This window comes from Taudactylus pleione, unplaced genomic scaffold (assembly GCF_031769625.1).
Source record: "Taudactylus pleione unplaced genomic scaffold, aTauple2 ptg000085l, whole genome shotgun sequence".
Lineage (NCBI taxonomy): Eukaryota > Metazoa > Chordata > Amphibia > Anura > Myobatrachidae > Taudactylus > Taudactylus pleione.
In genome coordinates this window covers 5010088-5027681 of record NW_028284487.1, presented here as the reverse complement: position 1 = coordinate 5027681, position 17594 = coordinate 5010088, and the positions used below count along the sequence as shown (strand labels likewise).

The 17594-nt window shown below is 34.2% G+C and overlaps 19 non-coding genes across 19 annotated transcripts; all 19 read right to left on the bottom strand.

The window, feature by feature from the left end:
* Window positions 1-560: 560 nt before the first annotated feature.
* On the bottom strand, window positions 561-642 carry TRNAS-CGA (transfer RNA serine (anticodon CGA)). Its single transcript has one exon. It is a non-coding gene; the product is annotated as a tRNA-Ser (tRNA).
* Window positions 643-1847: 1205 nt separating this feature from the next.
* Window positions 1848-1929, bottom strand: TRNAL-CAA (transfer RNA leucine (anticodon CAA)). Its single transcript has one exon. It is a non-coding gene; the product is annotated as a tRNA-Leu (tRNA).
* A 207-nt stretch (window positions 1930-2136) lies between these two features.
* On the bottom strand, window positions 2137-2218 carry TRNAS-UGA (transfer RNA serine (anticodon UGA)). Its single transcript has one exon. It is a non-coding gene; the product is annotated as a tRNA-Ser (tRNA).
* A 949-nt stretch (window positions 2219-3167) lies between these two features.
* On the bottom strand, window positions 3168-3249 carry TRNAS-CGA (transfer RNA serine (anticodon CGA)). Its single transcript has one exon. It is a non-coding gene; the product is annotated as a tRNA-Ser (tRNA).
* A 1205-nt stretch (window positions 3250-4454) lies between these two features.
* TRNAS-UGA (transfer RNA serine (anticodon UGA)) lies at window positions 4455-4536 on the bottom strand. Its single transcript has one exon. It is a non-coding gene; the product is annotated as a tRNA-Ser (tRNA).
* A 207-nt stretch (window positions 4537-4743) lies between these two features.
* Window positions 4744-4824, bottom strand: TRNAS-UGA (transfer RNA serine (anticodon UGA)). Its single transcript has one exon. It is a non-coding gene; the product is annotated as a tRNA-Ser (tRNA).
* A 1231-nt stretch (window positions 4825-6055) lies between these two features.
* TRNAS-UGA (transfer RNA serine (anticodon UGA)) lies at window positions 6056-6136 on the bottom strand. Its single transcript has one exon. It is a non-coding gene; the product is annotated as a tRNA-Ser (tRNA).
* A 1231-nt stretch (window positions 6137-7367) lies between these two features.
* On the bottom strand, window positions 7368-7449 carry TRNAS-CGA (transfer RNA serine (anticodon CGA)). Its single transcript has one exon. It is a non-coding gene; the product is annotated as a tRNA-Ser (tRNA).
* A 475-nt stretch (window positions 7450-7924) lies between these two features.
* Window positions 7925-8006, bottom strand: TRNAS-UGA (transfer RNA serine (anticodon UGA)). Its single transcript has one exon. It is a non-coding gene; the product is annotated as a tRNA-Ser (tRNA).
* Window positions 8007-8949: 943 nt separating this feature from the next.
* Window positions 8950-9031, bottom strand: TRNAS-CGA (transfer RNA serine (anticodon CGA)). Its single transcript has one exon. It is a non-coding gene; the product is annotated as a tRNA-Ser (tRNA).
* Window positions 9032-9506: 475 nt separating this feature from the next.
* TRNAS-UGA (transfer RNA serine (anticodon UGA)) lies at window positions 9507-9588 on the bottom strand. The gene has a single exon. It is a non-coding gene; the product is annotated as a tRNA-Ser (tRNA).
* Window positions 9589-10531: 943 nt separating this feature from the next.
* On the bottom strand, window positions 10532-10610 carry TRNAS-UGA (transfer RNA serine (anticodon UGA)). The gene has a single exon. It is a non-coding gene; the product is annotated as a tRNA-Ser (tRNA).
* Window positions 10611-10820: 210 nt separating this feature from the next.
* On the bottom strand, window positions 10821-10902 carry TRNAS-UGA (transfer RNA serine (anticodon UGA)). Its single transcript has one exon. It is a non-coding gene; the product is annotated as a tRNA-Ser (tRNA).
* Window positions 10903-11845: 943 nt separating this feature from the next.
* Window positions 11846-11924, bottom strand: TRNAS-UGA (transfer RNA serine (anticodon UGA)). The gene has a single exon. It is a non-coding gene; the product is annotated as a tRNA-Ser (tRNA).
* A 210-nt stretch (window positions 11925-12134) lies between these two features.
* Window positions 12135-12216, bottom strand: TRNAS-UGA (transfer RNA serine (anticodon UGA)). The gene has a single exon. It is a non-coding gene; the product is annotated as a tRNA-Ser (tRNA).
* Window positions 12217-14452: 2236 nt separating this feature from the next.
* Window positions 14453-14531, bottom strand: TRNAS-CGA (transfer RNA serine (anticodon CGA)). Its single transcript has one exon. It is a non-coding gene; the product is annotated as a tRNA-Ser (tRNA).
* Window positions 14532-14741: 210 nt separating this feature from the next.
* On the bottom strand, window positions 14742-14823 carry TRNAS-UGA (transfer RNA serine (anticodon UGA)). Its single transcript has one exon. It is a non-coding gene; the product is annotated as a tRNA-Ser (tRNA).
* A 943-nt stretch (window positions 14824-15766) lies between these two features.
* On the bottom strand, window positions 15767-15845 carry TRNAS-CGA (transfer RNA serine (anticodon CGA)). The gene has a single exon. It is a non-coding gene; the product is annotated as a tRNA-Ser (tRNA).
* Window positions 15846-16055: 210 nt separating this feature from the next.
* TRNAS-UGA (transfer RNA serine (anticodon UGA)) lies at window positions 16056-16137 on the bottom strand. The gene has a single exon. It is a non-coding gene; the product is annotated as a tRNA-Ser (tRNA).
* Between the last annotated feature and the right edge of the window lie 1457 nt (window positions 16138-17594).

Genomic DNA, 17594 nt, shown 5'->3' with positions numbered 1-17594 from the left:
GCTCATGTCAGTGTTATAGAGATATATTTAAGATTAACTTTAAGATGGGAAAGATTTCCTGAGCTTGGTGGCAATTGTTGATTATGATGAAGATGATAATATGTTCTGGAATGAACAAATAAACTTTGTTATGTATCTTACAATGTGGCTGATGGAAATAATTGCAATACATTCACTGTAATTCCACAGATAGCACTACAGTTTTGTGATATTTGAAAGTATCTGATATGCACATTTCTACCTAGTGCTGCTGATTTGTTAATTAAAAGTTTAGTTGTTATTAACAAAACTAATTTTAACTCAGATCTACACATAAATAACCATTACATCATGAAACAGTAAAAAAAAATTGGAGATGGTTTAATGACATGTTCCTAAAATGCAGGAAGAGCCTCACTGTCTGAGATCACGTGCTTCAAAAAGCAGTCCATTGTGAAATAGGATGCAGGTGAAGGTGATTTAGGATGAGACAGTTACATTGTTCAACATAACATATTTTGCTTTTCTACATCTTAAATGCATATTGTGTTTTTAAAATAAGTTTGAAAAGCAAAACGTAACGTAGCTGGCAGGATTTAAACCTGAGCAGGGAAACCCCAATGGATTTCGAGTCAATCGCCTTAACCACTCGGCCACAACTACTGGCACGTTGATTTTGTGATGAGCTTCTGTGGAAAAATAATTGCTTTCCATTTCATGATTGTCATTTAAAACCTGTTGCAATTTCTATTTGGTGGCTGCTATATTAATAGACAAACTATGTGAAATATAAAAGCTAGTATAGTTTCCTAGAAAATAAAGGAGTCAAGGAAGTATGATCTCTGTTTTTGACATGCTCGAAAAGCAAGACGTAGCTGGCAGGATTTGAACCATCGCCTTAACCACTCGGCCACAGCTACTTCTATACCACTACCTGACATTACCTGGAGTACAAAATAATTTATTATCGTTCTGTTTATTTAATTGGTCCCATGCTTATTTAATGTGGAATTAGCACACCTGCCACTGCACAATCATAAATTTGTTTATTAACATGCATTTTCTCTCATCATTCATTTCATCTCTGCAGATCTCTCAAGATCAAATTTTGCATTCTTTAGTGGCAGTATGGACATTGTGAAAGGCACACCATAGGATTCTGCAAATGTATATGTGAAATAATTAGTTCATAACATCAAGGCTGCAAACTAGGATTAAATCAGGATTAGGATACAATGGTGAGTATGATGGTTTCCAAAAAATATTGATTTTAATTTTTCAATTACTGTTTATGTTTTAAAAAGAAACAGCTCATGTCAGTGTTATAGAGATATATTTAAGATTAACTTTAAGATGGGAAAGATTTCCTGAGCTTGGTGGCAATTGTTGATTATGATGAAGATGATAATATGTTCTGGAATGATCAAATAAACTTTGTTATGTATCTTACAAAGTGGCTGATGGAAATAATTGCAATACATTCACGGTAATTCCACAGATAGCACTACAGTTTTGTGATATTTGAAAGTATCTGATATGCACATTTCTACCTAGTGCTGCTGATTTGTTAATTAAAAGTTTAGTTGTTATTAACAAAACTAATTTTAAGTCAGATCTACACATAAATAACCATTACATCATGAAACAGTAAAAAAAAATTGGAGATGGTTTAATGACATGTTCCTAAAATGCAGGAAGAGCCTCACTGTCTGAGATCACGTGCTTCAAAAAGCAGTCCATTGTGAAATAGGATGCAGGTGAAGGTGATTTAGGATGAGACAGTTACATTGTTCAACATAACATATTTTGCTTTTCTACATCTTAAATGCATATTGTGTTTTTAAATAAGTTTGAAAAGCAAAATGTAATGTAGCTGGCAGGATTTTAACCTGTGTGGGGAAACCCCAATGGATTTTGAGTCCATCGCCTTAACCACTCGGCCACAACTACCTGCACATTGATTTTGTGATGAGCTTCTGTAGAAAAATAATTGCTTTCCATTTCATGATTGTCATTTAAAACCTGTTGCAATTTCTATTTGGTAGCTGCTATATTAATAGACAAACTATGGGAAATATAATAGCTAGTATAGTTTCCTAGAAAATAAAGGAGTCAAGGAAGTATGATCTCTGTTTTTGACATGCTCGAAAAGCAAGACGTAGCTGGCAGGATTTGAACCTGCACGGGGAAACCCCAATGGATTTCAAGTCCATCGCCTTAACCACTCAGCCACAACTACTTCTATACCACGACCAGACATTACCTGGAGTACAAAATAATTTATTATCGTTCTGTTTATTTCATTGGTCCCATGCTTATTTAATGTAGAATTAGCACACCTGCCACTGCACAATCATAAATTTGTTTATTAACATGCATTTTATCTCATCATTCATTTCATCTCTGCAGATCTCTCAAGATCAAATTTTGCATTCTTTAGTGGCAGTATGGATATTGTGAAAGGCACATCATAGGATTCTGCAAATGTATATGTGAAATAATTAGTTCATAACATCAAGGCTGCAAACTAGGATTAAATCAGGATTAGGATACAATGGTGAGTATGATGGTTTCCAAAAAATATTGATTTTAATTTTTCAATTACTGTTTATGTTTTAAAAAGAAACAGCTCATGTCAGTGTTATAGAGATATATTTAAGATTAACTTTAAGATGGGAAAGATTTCCTGAGCTTGGTGGCAATTGTTGATTATGATGAAGATGATAATATGTTCTGGAATGAACAAATAAACTTTGTTATGTATCTTACAATGTGGCTGATGGAAATAATTGCAATACATTCACTGTAATTCCACAGTTAGCACTACAGTTTTGTGATATTTGAAAGTATCTGATATGCACATTTCTACCTAGTGCTGCTGATTTGTTAATTAAAAGTTTAGTTGTTATTAACAAAACTAATTTTAACTCAGATCTACACATAAATAACCATTACATCATGAAACAGTAAAAAAAAATTGGAGATGGTTTAATGACATGTTCCTAAAATGCAGGAAGAGCCTCACTGTCTGAGATCACGTGCTTCAAAAAGCAGTCCATTGTGAAATAGGATGCAGGTGAAGGTGATTTAGGATGAGACAGTTACATTGTTCAACATAACATATTTTGCTTTTCTACATCTTAAATGCATATTGTGTTTTTAAAATAAGTTTGAAAAGCAAAACGTAACGTAGCTGGCAGGATTTAAACCTGAGCAGGGAAACCCCAATGGATTTCGAGTCAATCGCCTTAACCACTCGGCCACAACTACTGGCACGTTGATTTTGTGATGAGCTTCTGTGGAAAAATAATTGCTTTCCATTTCATGATTGTCATTTAAAACCTGTTGCAATTTCTATTTGGTGGCTGCTATATTAATAGACAAACTATGTGAAATATAAAAGCTAGTATAGTTTCCTAGAAAATAAAGGAGTCAAGGAAGTATGATCTCTGTTTTTGACATGCTCGAAAAGCAAGACGTAGCTGGCAGGATTTGAACCATCGCCTTAACCACTCGGCCACAGCTACTTCTATACCACTACCTGACATTACCTGGAGTACAAAATAATTTATTATCGTTCTGTTTATTTAATTGGTCCCATGCTTATTTAATGTGGAATTAGCACACCTGCCACTGCACAATCATAAATTTGTTTATTAACATGCATTTTCTCTCATCATTCATTTCATCTCTGCAGATCTCTCAAGATCAAATTTTGCATTCTTTAGTGGCAGTATGGACATTGTGAAAGGCACACCATAGGATTCTGCAAATGTATATGTGAAATAATTAGTTCATAACATCAAGGCTGCAAACTAGGATTAAATCAGGATTAGGATACAATGGTGAGTATGATGGTTTCCAAAAAATATTGATTTTAATTTTTCAATTACTGTTTATGTTTTAAAAAGAAACAGCTCATGTCAGTGTTATAGAGATATATTTAAGATTAACTTTAAGATGGGAAAGATTTCCTGAGCTTGGTGGCAATTGTTGATTATGATGAAGATGATAATATGTTCTGGAATGATCAAATAAACTTTGTTATGTATCTTACAAAGTGGCTGATGGAAATAATTGCAATACATTCACGGTAATTCCACAGATAGCACTACAGTTTTGTGATATTTGAAAGTATCTGATATGCACATTTCTACCTAGTGCTGCTGATTTGTTAATTAAAAGTTTAGTTGTTATTAACAAAACTAATTTTAAGTCAGATCTACACATAAATAACCATTACATCATGAAACAGTAAAAAAAAATTGGAGATGGTTTAATGACATGTTCCTAAAATGCAGGAAGAGCCTCACTGTCTGAGATCACGTGCTTCAAAAAGCAGTCCATTGTGAAATAGGATGCAGGTGAAGGTGATTTAGGATGAGACAGTTACATTGTTCAACATAACATATTTTGCTTTTCTACATCTTAAATGCATATTGTGTTTTTAAATAAGTTTGAAAAGCAAAACGTAACGTAGCTGGCAGGATTTGAACCTGTGCAGGGAAACCCCAATGGATTTCAAGTCCATCGCCTTAACCACTCGGCCACAACTACCGACACGTTGATTTTGTGATGAGCTTCTGTGGAAAAATAATTGCTTTCCATTTCATGATTGTCATTTAAAACCTGCTGCAATTTCTATTTGGTAGCTGCTACATTAATAGTCAAACTATGGGAAATATAATAGCTAGTATAGTTTCCTAGAAAATAAATGAGTCAAGGAAGTATGATCTCTGTTTTTGACATGCTCGAAAAGCAAGACGTAGCTGGCAGGATTTGAACCTGCACGGGGAAACCCAATGGATTTCAAGTCCATCGCCTTAACCACTCGGCCACAACTACTTCTATACCACTACCTGACATTACCTGGAGTACAAAATAATTTATTATCTTTCTGTTTAATTCAATGGTCCCATGCTTATTTAATGTGGAATTAGCACACCTGCCACTGCACAATCATAAATTTGTTTATTAACATGCATTTTCTCTCATCATTCATTTCATTTCTGCAGATCTCTCAAGATCAAATTTTGCATTCTTTAGTGGCAGTATGGATATTGTGAAAGGCACATCATAGGATTCTGCAAATGTATATGTGAAATAATTAGTTCATAACATCAAGGCTGCAAACTAGGATTAAATCAGGATTAGGATACAATGGTGAGTATGATGGTTTCCAAAAAATATTGATTTTAATTTTTCAATTACTGTTTATGTTTTAAAAAGAAACCGCTCATGTCAGTGTTATAGAGATATATTTAAGATTAACTTTAAGATGGGAAAGATTTCCTGAGCTTGGTGGCAATTGTTGATTATGATGAAGATGATAATATGTTCTGGAATGAACAAATAAACTTTGTTATGTATCTTACAAAGTGGCTGATGGAAATAATTGCAATACATTCACTGTAATTCCACAGATAGCACTACAGTTTTGTGATATTTGAAAGTATCTGATATGCACATTTCTACCTAGTGCTGCTGATTTGTTATTTAAAAGTTTAGTTGTTATTAACAAAACTAATTTTAACTCAGATCTACACATAAATATTCATTACATCATGAAACAGTAAAAAAAAATTGGAGATGGTTTAATGACATGTTCCTAAAATGCAGGAAGAGCCTCACTGTCTGAGATCACGTGCTTCAAAAAGCAGTCCATTGTGAAATAGGATGCAGGTGAAGGTGATTTAGGATGAGACAGTTACATTGTTCAACATAACATATTTTGCTTTTCTACATCTTAAATGCATATTGTGTTTTTAAATAAGTTTGAAAAGCAAAACGTAACATAGCTGGCAGGATTTGAACCTGCGCAGGGAAACCCCAATGGATGTCGAGTCAATCGCCAGTCGGCCACAACTACCTGCATGTTGATTTTGTGATGAGCTTCTGTGGAAAAATAATTGCTTTCCATTTCATGATTGTCATTTAAAACCTGTTGCAATTTCTATTTGGTGGCTGCTATATTAATAGACAAACTATGTGAAATATAAAAGCTAGTATAGTTTCCTAGAAAATAAATGAGTCAAGGAAGTATGATCTCTGTTTTTGACATGCTCGAAAAGCAAGACGTAGCTGGCAGGATTTGAACCTGCACGGGGAAACCCAATGGATTTCAAGTCCATCGCCTTAACCACTCGGCCACAACTACTTCTATACCACTACCTGACATTACCTGGAGTACAAAATAATTTATTATCTTTCTGTTTAATTCAATGGTCCCATGCTTATTTAATGTGGAATTAGCACACCTGCCACTGCACAATCATAAATTTGTTTATTAACATGCATTTTCTCTCATCATTCATTTCATTTCTGCAGATCTCTCAAGATCAAATTTTGCATTCTTTAGTGGCAGTATGGATATTGTGAAAGGCACATCATAGGATTCTGCAAATGTATATGTGAAATAATTAGTTCATAACATCAAGGCTGCAAACTAGGATTAAATCAGGATTAGGATACAATGGTGAGTATGATGGTTTCCAAAAAATATTGATTTTAATTTTTCAATTACTGTTTATGTTTTAAAAAGAAACCGCTCATGTCAGTGTTATAGAGATATATTTAAGATTAACTTTAAGATGGGAAAGATTTCCTGAGCTTGGTGGCAATTGTTGATTATGATGAAGATGATAATATGTTCTGGAATGAACAAATAAACTTTGTTATGTATCTTACAAAGTGGCTGATGGAAATAATTGCAATACATTCACTGTAATTCCACAGATAGCACTACAGTTTTGTGATATTTGAAAGTATCTGATATGCACATTTCTACCTAGTGCTGCTGATTTGTTATTTAAAAGTTTAGTTGTTATTAACAAAACTAATTTTAACTCAGATCTACACATAAATATTCATTACATCATGAAACAGTAAAAAAAAATTGGAGATGGTTTAATGACATGTTCCTAAAATGCAGGAAGAGCCTCACTGTCTGAGATCACGTGCTTCAAAAAGCAGTCCATTGTGAAATAGGATGCAGGTGAAGGTGATTTAGGATGAGACAGTTACATTGTTCAACATAACATATTTTGCTTTTCTACATCTTAAATGCATATTGTGTTTTTAAATAAGTTTGAAAAGCAAAACGTAACATAGCTGGCAGGATTTGAACCTGCGCAGGGAAACCCCAATGGATGTCGAGTCAATCGCCAGTCGGCCACAACTACCTGCATGTTGATTTTGTGATGAGCTTCTGTGGAAAAATAATTGCTTTCCATTTCATGATTGTCATTTAAAACCTGTTGCAATTTCTATTTGGTGGCTGCTATATTAATAGACAAACTATGTGAAATATAAAAGCTAGTATAGTTTCCTAGAAAATAAATGAGTCAAGGAAGTATGATCTCTGTTTTTGACATGCTCGAAAAGCAAGATGTAGCTGGCAGGATTTGAACCTGCGCGGGGAAACCCCAATGGATTTCGAGTCAATCGCCTTAACCACTCGGCCACAACTACTGGCACGTTGATTTTGTGATGAGCTTCTGTGGAAAAATAATTGCTTTCCATTTCATGATTGTCATTTAAAACCTGTTGCAATTTCTATTTGGTGGCTGCTATATTAATAGACAAACTATGTGAAATATAAAAGCTAGTATAGTTTCCTAGAAAATAAAGGAGTCAAGGAAGTATGATCTCTGTTTTTGACATGCTCGAAAAGCAAGACGTAGCTGGCAGGATTTGAACCTGCGCGAGTCAATCGCCTTAACCACTCGGCCACAACTACCTGCACGTTGATTTTGTGATGAGCTTCTGTGGAAAAATAATTGCTTTCCATTTCATGATTGTCATTTATAACCTGTTGCAATTTCTATTTGGTAGCTGCTATATTATTAGACAAACTATGGGAAATATAATAGCTAGTATAGTTTCCTAGAAAATATATGAGTCAAGGAAGTATGATCTCTGTTTTTGACATGCTCGAAAAGCAAGATGTAGCTGGCAGGATTTGAACCTGCGCGGGGGAACCCCAAAAGATTTCAAGTCCATCGTCTTAACCACTTGGCCACAACTACTTCTATTTCAGTACCCGACATTACCTGGAGTACAAAATAATTTATTATCGTTCTGTTTATTTCATTGGTCCCATGCTTATTTAATGTAGAATTAGCACACCTGCCACTGCACAATCATAAATTTGTTTATTAACATGCATTTTCTCTCATCCTTCATTACATCTCTGCAGATCTCTCAAGATCAAATTTTGCATTCTTTAGTGGCAGTATGGATATTGTGAAAGGCACATAATAGGATTCTGCAAATGTATATGTGAAATAATTAGTTCATAACATCAAGGCTGCAAACTAGGATTAAATCAAGATTAGGATACAATGGTGAGTATGATGGTTTCCAAAAAATATTGATTTAAATTTTTCAATTACTGTTTATGTTTTAAAAAGAAACAGCTCATGTCAGTGTTATAGAGATATATTTAAGATTAACTTTAAGATGGGAAAGATTTCCTGAGCTTGGTGGCAATTGTTGATTATGATGAAGATGATAATATGTTCTGGAATGAACAAATAAACTTTGTTATGTATCTTACAAAGTGGCCGATGGAAATAATTGCAATACATTCACTGTAATTCCACAGATAGCACTACAGTTTTGTGATATTTGAAAGTATCTGATATGCACATTTCTTCCTAGTGCTGCTGATTTGTTAATTAAAAGTTTAGTTGTTATTAACAAAACTAATTTTAACTCAGATCTACACATAAATAACCATTACATCATGAAACAGTAAAAAAAATTTGGAGATGGTTTGATGACATGTTCCTAAAATGCAGGAAGAGCCTCACTGTCTGAGATCACGTGCTTCAAAAAGCAGTCCATTGTGAAATAGGATGCAAGTGAAGGTGATTTAGGATGAGACAATTACATTGTTCAACATAACATATTTTGCTTTTCGACATCTTAAATGCATATTGTGTTTTTAAATAAGTTTGAAAAGCAAAATGTAGCTGGCAGGATTTGAACCTGCGCGGGGAAACCCCAATGGATTTCGAGTCCATCGCCTTAACCACTCGGCCACAACTACCTGCACGTTGATTTTATGATGAGCTTCTGTGGAAAAATAATTGCTTTCCATTTCATGATTGTCTTTTAAAACCAGTTGCAATTTCTATTTGGTGGCTGCTATATTAATAGTCAAACTATGTGAAATATAATAGCTAGTATAGTTTCCTAGAAAATAAAGGAGTCAAGGAAGTATGATCTTTGTTTTTGACATGCTCGAAAAGCAAGACGTAGCTGGCAGGATTTGAACCTGCGCGAGTCCATCGCCTTAACCACTCGGCCACAACTACCTGCACGTTGATTTTGTGATGAGCTTCTGTGGAAAAATAATTGCTTTCCATTTCATGATTGTCATTTAAAACCTGTTGCAATTTCTATTTGGTAGCTGCTATATTAATAGACAAACTATGGGAAATATAATAGCTAGTATAGTTTCCTAGAAAATATATGAGTCAAGGAAGTATGATCTCTGTTTTTGACATGCTCGAAAAGCAAAACGTAGCTGGCAGGATTTGAACCTACGCGGGGAAACCCCAAAAGATTTCAAGTCCATCGCCTTAACCACTCGGCCACAACTACTTCTATACCACTACCTGACATTACCTGGAGTACAAAATAATTTATTATCCTTCTGTTTATTTCTTTGGTCCCATGCATATTTAATGTAGAATTAGCACACCTGCCACTGCACAATCATAAATTTGTTTATTAACATGCATTTTCTCTCATCCTTCATTACATCTCTGCAGATCTCTCAAGATCAAATTTTGCATTCTTTAGTGGCAGTATGGATATTGTGAAAGGCACATAATAGGATTCTGCAAATGTATATGTGAAATAATTAGTTCATAACATCAAGGCTGCAAACTAGGATTAAATCAAGATTAGGATACAATGGTGAGTATGATGGTTTCCAAAAAATATTGATTTAAATTTTTCAATTACTGTTTATGTTTTAAAAAGAAACAGCTCATGTCAGTGTTATAGAGATATATTTAAGATTAACTTTAAGATGGGAAAGATTTCCTGAGCTTGGTGGCAATTGTTGATTTTGATGAAGATGATAATATGTTCTGGAATGAACAAATAAACTTTGTTATGTATCTTACAAAGTGGCTGATGGAAATAATTGCAATACATTCACTGTAATTCCACAGATAGCACTACAGTTTTGTGATATTTGAAAGTATCTGATATGCACATTTCTTCCTAGTGCTGCTGATTTGTTAATTAAAAGTTTAGTTGTTATTAACAAAACTAATTTTAACTCAGATCTACACATAAATAACCATTACATCATGATACAGTAAAAAAAAATTGGAGATGGTTTAATGACATGTTCCTAAAATGCAGGAAGAGCCTCACTGTCTGAGATCACGTGCTTCAAAAAGCAGTCCATTGTGAAATAGGATGCAGGTGAAGGTGATTTAGGATGAGACAGTTACATTGTTCAACATGACATATTTTGCTTTTCTACATCTTAAATGCATATTGTGTTTTTAAATAAGTTTGAAAAGCAAAATGTAGCTGGCAGGATTTGAACCTGCGCGGGGAAACCCCAATGGATTTCAAGTCCATCGCCTTAACCACTCTGCCACAACTAGCTGCACGTTGATTTTGTGATGAGCTTCTGTGGAAAAATAATTGCTTTCCATTTCATGATTGTCATTTAAAACCTGTTGCAATTTCTATTTGGTAGCTGCTATATTAATAGACAAACTATGGGAAAGATAATAGTTAGTACAGTTTCCATGAAAATAAAGGAGTCAAGGAAGTATGATCTTTGTTTTTTACATGCTCGAAAAGCAAGACGTAGCTGGCAGGATTTGAACCTGCGCGGGGAAACCCCAATGGATTTCAAGTCCATCGCCTTAACCACTCGGCCACAACTACTTCTATACCAATAGCCGACATTACCTGGAGTACAAAATAATTTATTATCGTTCTGTTTATTTCATTGGTCCCATGCTTATTTAATGTAGAATTAGCACACCTGCCACTGCACAATCATAAATTTGTTTATTAACATGCATTTTCTCTCATCATTCATTTCATCTCTGCAGATCTCTCAAGATCAAATTTTGCATTCTTTAGTGGCAGTATGGATATTGTGAAAGGCACATCATAGGATTCTGCAAATGTATATGTGAAATAATTAGTTCATAACATCAAGGCTGCAAACTAGGATTAAATCAGGATTAGGATACAATGGTGAGTATGATGGTTTCCAAAAAATATTGATTTAAATTTTTCCATTTCTGTTTATGTTTTAAAAAGAAACAGCTCATGTCAGTGTTATAGAGATATATTTAAGATTAACTTTAAGATGGGAAAGATTTCCTGAGCTTGGTGGCAATTGTTGATTATGATGAAGATGATAATATGTTCTGGAATGAACAAATAAACTTTGTTATGTATCTTACAAAGTGGCTGATGGAAATAATTGCAATACATTCACTGTAATTCCTCAGATAGCACTACAGTTTTGTGATTTTTGAAAGTATCTGATATGCACATTTCTTCCTAGTGCTGCTGATTTGTTAATTAAAAGTTTAGTTGTTATTAACAAAACTAATTTTAACTCAGATCTACACATAAATAACCATTACATCATGAAATAGTAAAAAAAATTTGGAGATGGTTTAATGACATGTTCCTAAAATGCAGGAAGAGCCTCACTGTCTGAGATCACGTGCTTCAAAAAGCAGTCCATTTTGAAATAGGATGCAGGTGAAGGTGATTTAGGATGAGACAGTTACATTGTTCAACATAACATATTTTGCTTTTCTACATCTTAAATGCATATTGTGTTTTTAAATAAGTTTGAAAAGCAAAATGTAGCTGGCAGGATTTGAACCTGCGCGGGGAAACCCCAATGGATTTCAAGTCCATCGCCTTAACAACCCGGCCACAACTAGCTGCACGTTGATTTTGTGATGAGCTTCTGTGGAAAAATAATTGCTTTCCATTTCATGATTGTCATTTAAAACCTGTTGCAATTTCTATTTGGTAGCTGCTATATTAATAGACAAACTATGGGAAATATAATAGCTAGTATAGTTTCCTAGAAAATAAAGGAGTCAAGGAAGTATGATCTCTGTTTTTTACATGCTCGAAAAGCAAGATGTAGCTGGCAGGAATTGAACCTGCGCTGGGAAACCCTAATGGATTTCAAGTCCATCGCCTTAACCACTTGGCCACAACTACTTCTATTCCAGCACCCGACATTACCTGGAGTACAAAATAATTTATTATCGTTCTGTTTATTTCATTGGTCCCATGCTTATTTAATGTAGAATTAGCACACCTGCCACTGCACAATCATAAATTTGTTTATTAACATGCATTTTCTCTCATCCTTCATTACATCTCTGCAGATCTCTCAAGATCAAATTTTGCATTCTTTAGTGGCAGTATGGATATTGTGAAAGGCACATAATAGGATTCTGCAAATGTATATGTGAAATAATTAGTTCATAACATCAAGGCTGCAAACTAGGATTAAATCAAGATTAGGATACAATGGTGAGTATGATGGTTTCCAAAAAATATTGATTTAAATTTTTCAATTACTGTTTATGTTTTAAAAAGAAACAGCTCATGTCAGTGTTATAGAGATATATTTAAGATTAACTTTAAGATGGGAAAGATTTCCTGAGCTTGGTGGCAATTGTTGATTATGATGAAGATGATAATATGTTCTGGAATGAACAAATAAACTTTGTTATGTATCTTACAAAGTGGCTGATGGAAATAATTGCAATACATTCACTGTAATTCCACAGATAGCACTACAGTTTTGTGGTATTTGAAAGTATCTGATATGCACATTTCTTCCTAGTGCTGCTGATTTGTTAATTAAAAGTTTAGTTGTTATTAACAAAACTAATTTTAACTCAGATCTACACATAAATAACCATTACATCATGAAACAGTAAAAAAAATTTGGAGATGGTTTGATGACATGTTCCTAAAATGCAGGAAGAGCCTCAGTGTCTGAGATCACGTGCTTCAAAAAGCAGTCCATTGTGAAATAGGATGCAAGTGAAGGTGATTTAGGATGAGACAGTTACATTGTTTAACATAACATATTTTGCTTTTCTACATCTTAAATGCATATTGTGTTTTTAAATAAGTTTGAAAAGCAAAACGTAGCTGGCAGGATTTGAACCTGCGCGAGTCCATTGCCTTAACCACTCGGCCACAACTACCTGCACGTTGATTTTGTGATGAGCTTCTGTGGACAAATAATTGCTTTCCATTTCATGATTGTCATTTAAAACCTGTTGCAATTTCTATTTGGTAGCTGCTATATTAATAGACAAACTATGGGAAATATAATAGCTAGTATAGTTTCCTAGAAAATAAATGAGTCAAGGAAGTATGATCTCTGTTTTTGACATGCTCGAAAAGCAAGATGTAGCGTGCAGGATTTGAACCTGCGCGGGGAAACCCCAAAAGACTTCAAGTCCATCGCCTTAACCACTCGGCCACAACTACTTCTATACCACTACCCGACATTACCTGGAGTACAAAATAATTTATTATCGTTCTGTTTATTTCATTGGTCCCATGCTTATTTAATGTAGAATTAGCACACCTGCCACTGCACAATCATAAATTTGTTTATTAACATGCATTTTCTCTCATCCTTCATTACATCTCTGCAGATCTCTCAAGATCAAATTTTGCATTCTTTAGTGGCAGTATGGATATTGTGAAAGGCACATCTTAGGATTCTGCAAATGTATATGTGAAATAATTAGTTCATAACATCAAGGCTGCAAACTAGGATTAAATCAGGATTAGGATACAATGGTGAGTATGATGGTTTCCAAAAAATATTGATTTAAATTTTTCCATTTCTGTTTATGTTTTAAAAAGAAACAGCTCATGTCAGTGTTATAGAGATATATTTAAGATTAACTTTAAGATGGGAAAGATTTCCTGAGCTTGGTGGCAATTGTTGATTATGATGAAGATGATAATATGTTCTGGAATGAACAAATAAACTTTGTCATGTATCTTACAAAGTGGCCGATGGAAATAATTGCAATACATTCACTGTAATTCCACAGATAGCACTACAGTTTTGTGATATTTGAAAGTATCTGATATGCACATTTCTTCCTAGTGCTGCTGATTTGTTAATTAAAAGTTTAGTTGTTATTAACAAAACTAATTTTAACTCAGATCTACACATAAATAACCATTACATCATGAAACAGTAAAAAAAATTTGGAGATGGTTTAATGACATGTTCCTAAAATGCAGGAAGAGCCTCACTGTCTGAGATCACGTGCTTCAAAAAGCAGTCCATTGTGAAATAGGATGCAGGTGAAGGTGATTTAGGATGAGACAGTTACATTGTTCAACATAACATATTTTGCTTTTCTACATCTTAAATGCATATTGTGTTTTTAAATAAGTTTGAAAAGCAAAATGTAGCTGGCAGGATTTGAACCTGTGCGGGGAAACCCCAATGGATTTCGAGTCCATCGCCTTAACCACTCTGCCACAACTAGCTGCTCGTTGATTTTGTGATGAGCTTCTGTGGAAAAATAATTGCTTTCCATTTCATGATTGTCATTTAAAACCTGTTGCAATTTCTATTTGGTAGCTGCTACATTAATAGACAAACTATGGGAAATATAATAGCTAGTATAGTTTCCTAGAAAATAAAGGAGTCAAGGAAGTATGATCTTTGTTTTTTACATGCTCGAAAAGCAAGACGTAGCTGGCAGGATTTGAACCTGTGCGGGGAAACCCCAATGGATTTCAAGTCCATTGCCTTAACCACTTGGCCACAACTACTTCTATACCACTACCCGACATTACCTGGAGTACAAAATAATTTATTATTGTTTTGTTTATTTCATTGGTCCCATGCTTATTTAATGTAGAATTAGCACACCTGCCACTGCACAATCATAAATTTGTTTATTAACATGCATTTTCTCTCATCCTTCATTACATCTCTGCAGATCTCTCAAGATCAAATTTTGCATTCTTTAGTGGCAGTATGGATATTGTGAAAGGCACATCATAGGATTCTGCAAATGTATATGTGAAATAATTAGTTCATAACATCAAGGCTGCAAACTAGGATTAAATCAGGATTAGGATACAATGGTGAGTATGATGGTTTCCAAAAAATATTGATTTAAATTTTTCCATTTCTGTTTATGTTTTAAAAAGAATCAGCTCATGTCAGTGTTATAGAGATATATTTAAGATTAACTTTAAGATGGGAAAGATTTCCTGAGCTTGGTGGCAATTGTTGATTATGATGAAGATGATAATATGTTCTGGAATGAACAAATAAACTTTGTCATGTATCTTACAAAGTGGCCGATGGAAATAATTGCAATACATTCACTGTAATTCCACAGATAGCACTACAGTTTTGTGATATTTGAAAGTATCTGATATGCACATTTCTTCCTAGTGCTGCTGATTTGTTAATTAAAAGTTTAGTTGTTATTAACAAAACTAATTTTAACTCAGATCTACACATAAATAACCATTACATCATGAAACAGTAAAAAAAATTTGGAGATGGTTTAATGACATGTTCCTAAAATGCAGGAAGAGCCTCACTGTCTGAGATCACGTGCTTCAAAAAGCAGTCCATTGTGAAATAGGATGCAGGTGAAGGTGATTTAGGATGAGACAGTTACATTGTTCAACATAACATATTTTGCTTTTCTACATCTTAAATGCATATTGTGTTTTTAAATAAGTTTGAAAAGCAAAATGTAGCTGGCAGGATTTAAACCTGCACGGGGAAACCCCAATGGATTTCGAGTCCATCGCCTTAACAACCCGGCCACAACTAGCTGCACGTTGATTTTGTGATGAGCTTCTGTGGAAAAATAATTGCTTTCCATTTCATGATTGTCATTTAAAACCTGTTGCAATTTCTATTTGGTAGCTGCTATATTAATAGACAAACTATGGGAAATATAATAGCTAGTATAGTTTCCTAGAAAATAAAGGAGTCAAGGAAGTATGATCTCTGTTTTTTACATGCTCGAAAAGCAAGATGTAGCTGGCAGGAATTGAACCTGCGCTGGGAAACCCTAATGGATTTCAAGTCCATCGCCTTAACCACTTGGCCACAACTACTTCTATTCCAGCACCCGACATTACCTGGAGTACAAAATAATTTATTATCGTTCTGTTTATTTCATTGGTCCCATGCTTATTTAATGTAGAATTAGCACACCTGCCACTGCACAATCATAAATTTGTTTATTAACATGCATTTTCTCTCATCCTTCATTACATCTCTGCAGATCTCTCAAGATCAAATTTTGCATTCTTTAGTGGCAGTATGGATATTGTGAAAGGCACATAATAGGATTCTGCAAATGTATATGTGAAATAATTAGTTCATAACATCAAGGCTGCAAACTAGGATTAAATCAAGATTAGGATACAATGGTGAGTATGATGGTTTCCAAAAAATATTGATTTAAATTTTTCAATTACTGTTTATGTTTTAAAAAGAAACAGCTCATGTCAGTGTTATAGAGATATATTTAAGATTAACTTTAAGATGGGAAAGATTTCCTGAGCTTGGTGGCAATTGTTGATTATGATGAAGATGATAATATGTTCTGGAATGAACAAATAAACTTTGTTATGTATCTTACAAAGTGGCTGATGGAAATAATTGCAATACATTCACTGTAATTCCACAGATAGCACTACAGTTTTGTGGTATTTGAAAGTATCTGATATGCACATTTCTTCCTAGTGCTGCTGATTTGTTAATTAAAAGTTTAGTTGTTATTAACAAAACTAATTTTAACTCAGATCTACACATAAATAACCATTACATCATGAAACAGTAAAAAAAATTTGGAGATGGTTTGATGACATGTTCCTAAAATGCAGGAAGAGCCTCAGTGTCTGAGATCACGTGCTTCAAAAAGCAGTCCATTGTGAAATAGGATGCAAGTGAAGGTGATTTAGGATGAGACAGTTACATTGTTTAACATAACATATTTTGCTTTTCTACATCTTAAATGCATATTGTGTTTTTAAATAAGTTTGAAAAGCAAAACGTAGCTGGCAGGATTTGAACCTGCGCGAGTCCATTGCCTTAACCACTCGGCCACAACTACCTGCACGTTGATTTTGTGATGAGCTTCTGTGGACAAATAATTGCTTTCCATTTCATGATTGTCATTTAAAACCTGTTGCAATTTATATTTGGTAGCTGCTATATTAATAGACAAACTATGGGAAATATAATAGCTAGTATAGTTTCCTAGAAAATAAATGAGTCAAGGAAGTATGATCTCTGTTTTTGACATGCTCGAAAAGCAAGATGTAGCGTGCAGGATTTGAACCTGCGCGGGGAAACCCCAAAAGACTTCAAATCCATCGCCTTAACCACTCGGCCACAACTACTTCTATACCACTACCCGACATTACCTGGAGTTCAAAATAATTTATTATCGTTCTGTTTATTTCATTGGTCCCATGCTTATTTAATGTAGAATTAGCACACCTGCCACTGCACAATCATAAATTTGTTTATTAACATGCATTTTCTCTCATCCTTCATTACATCT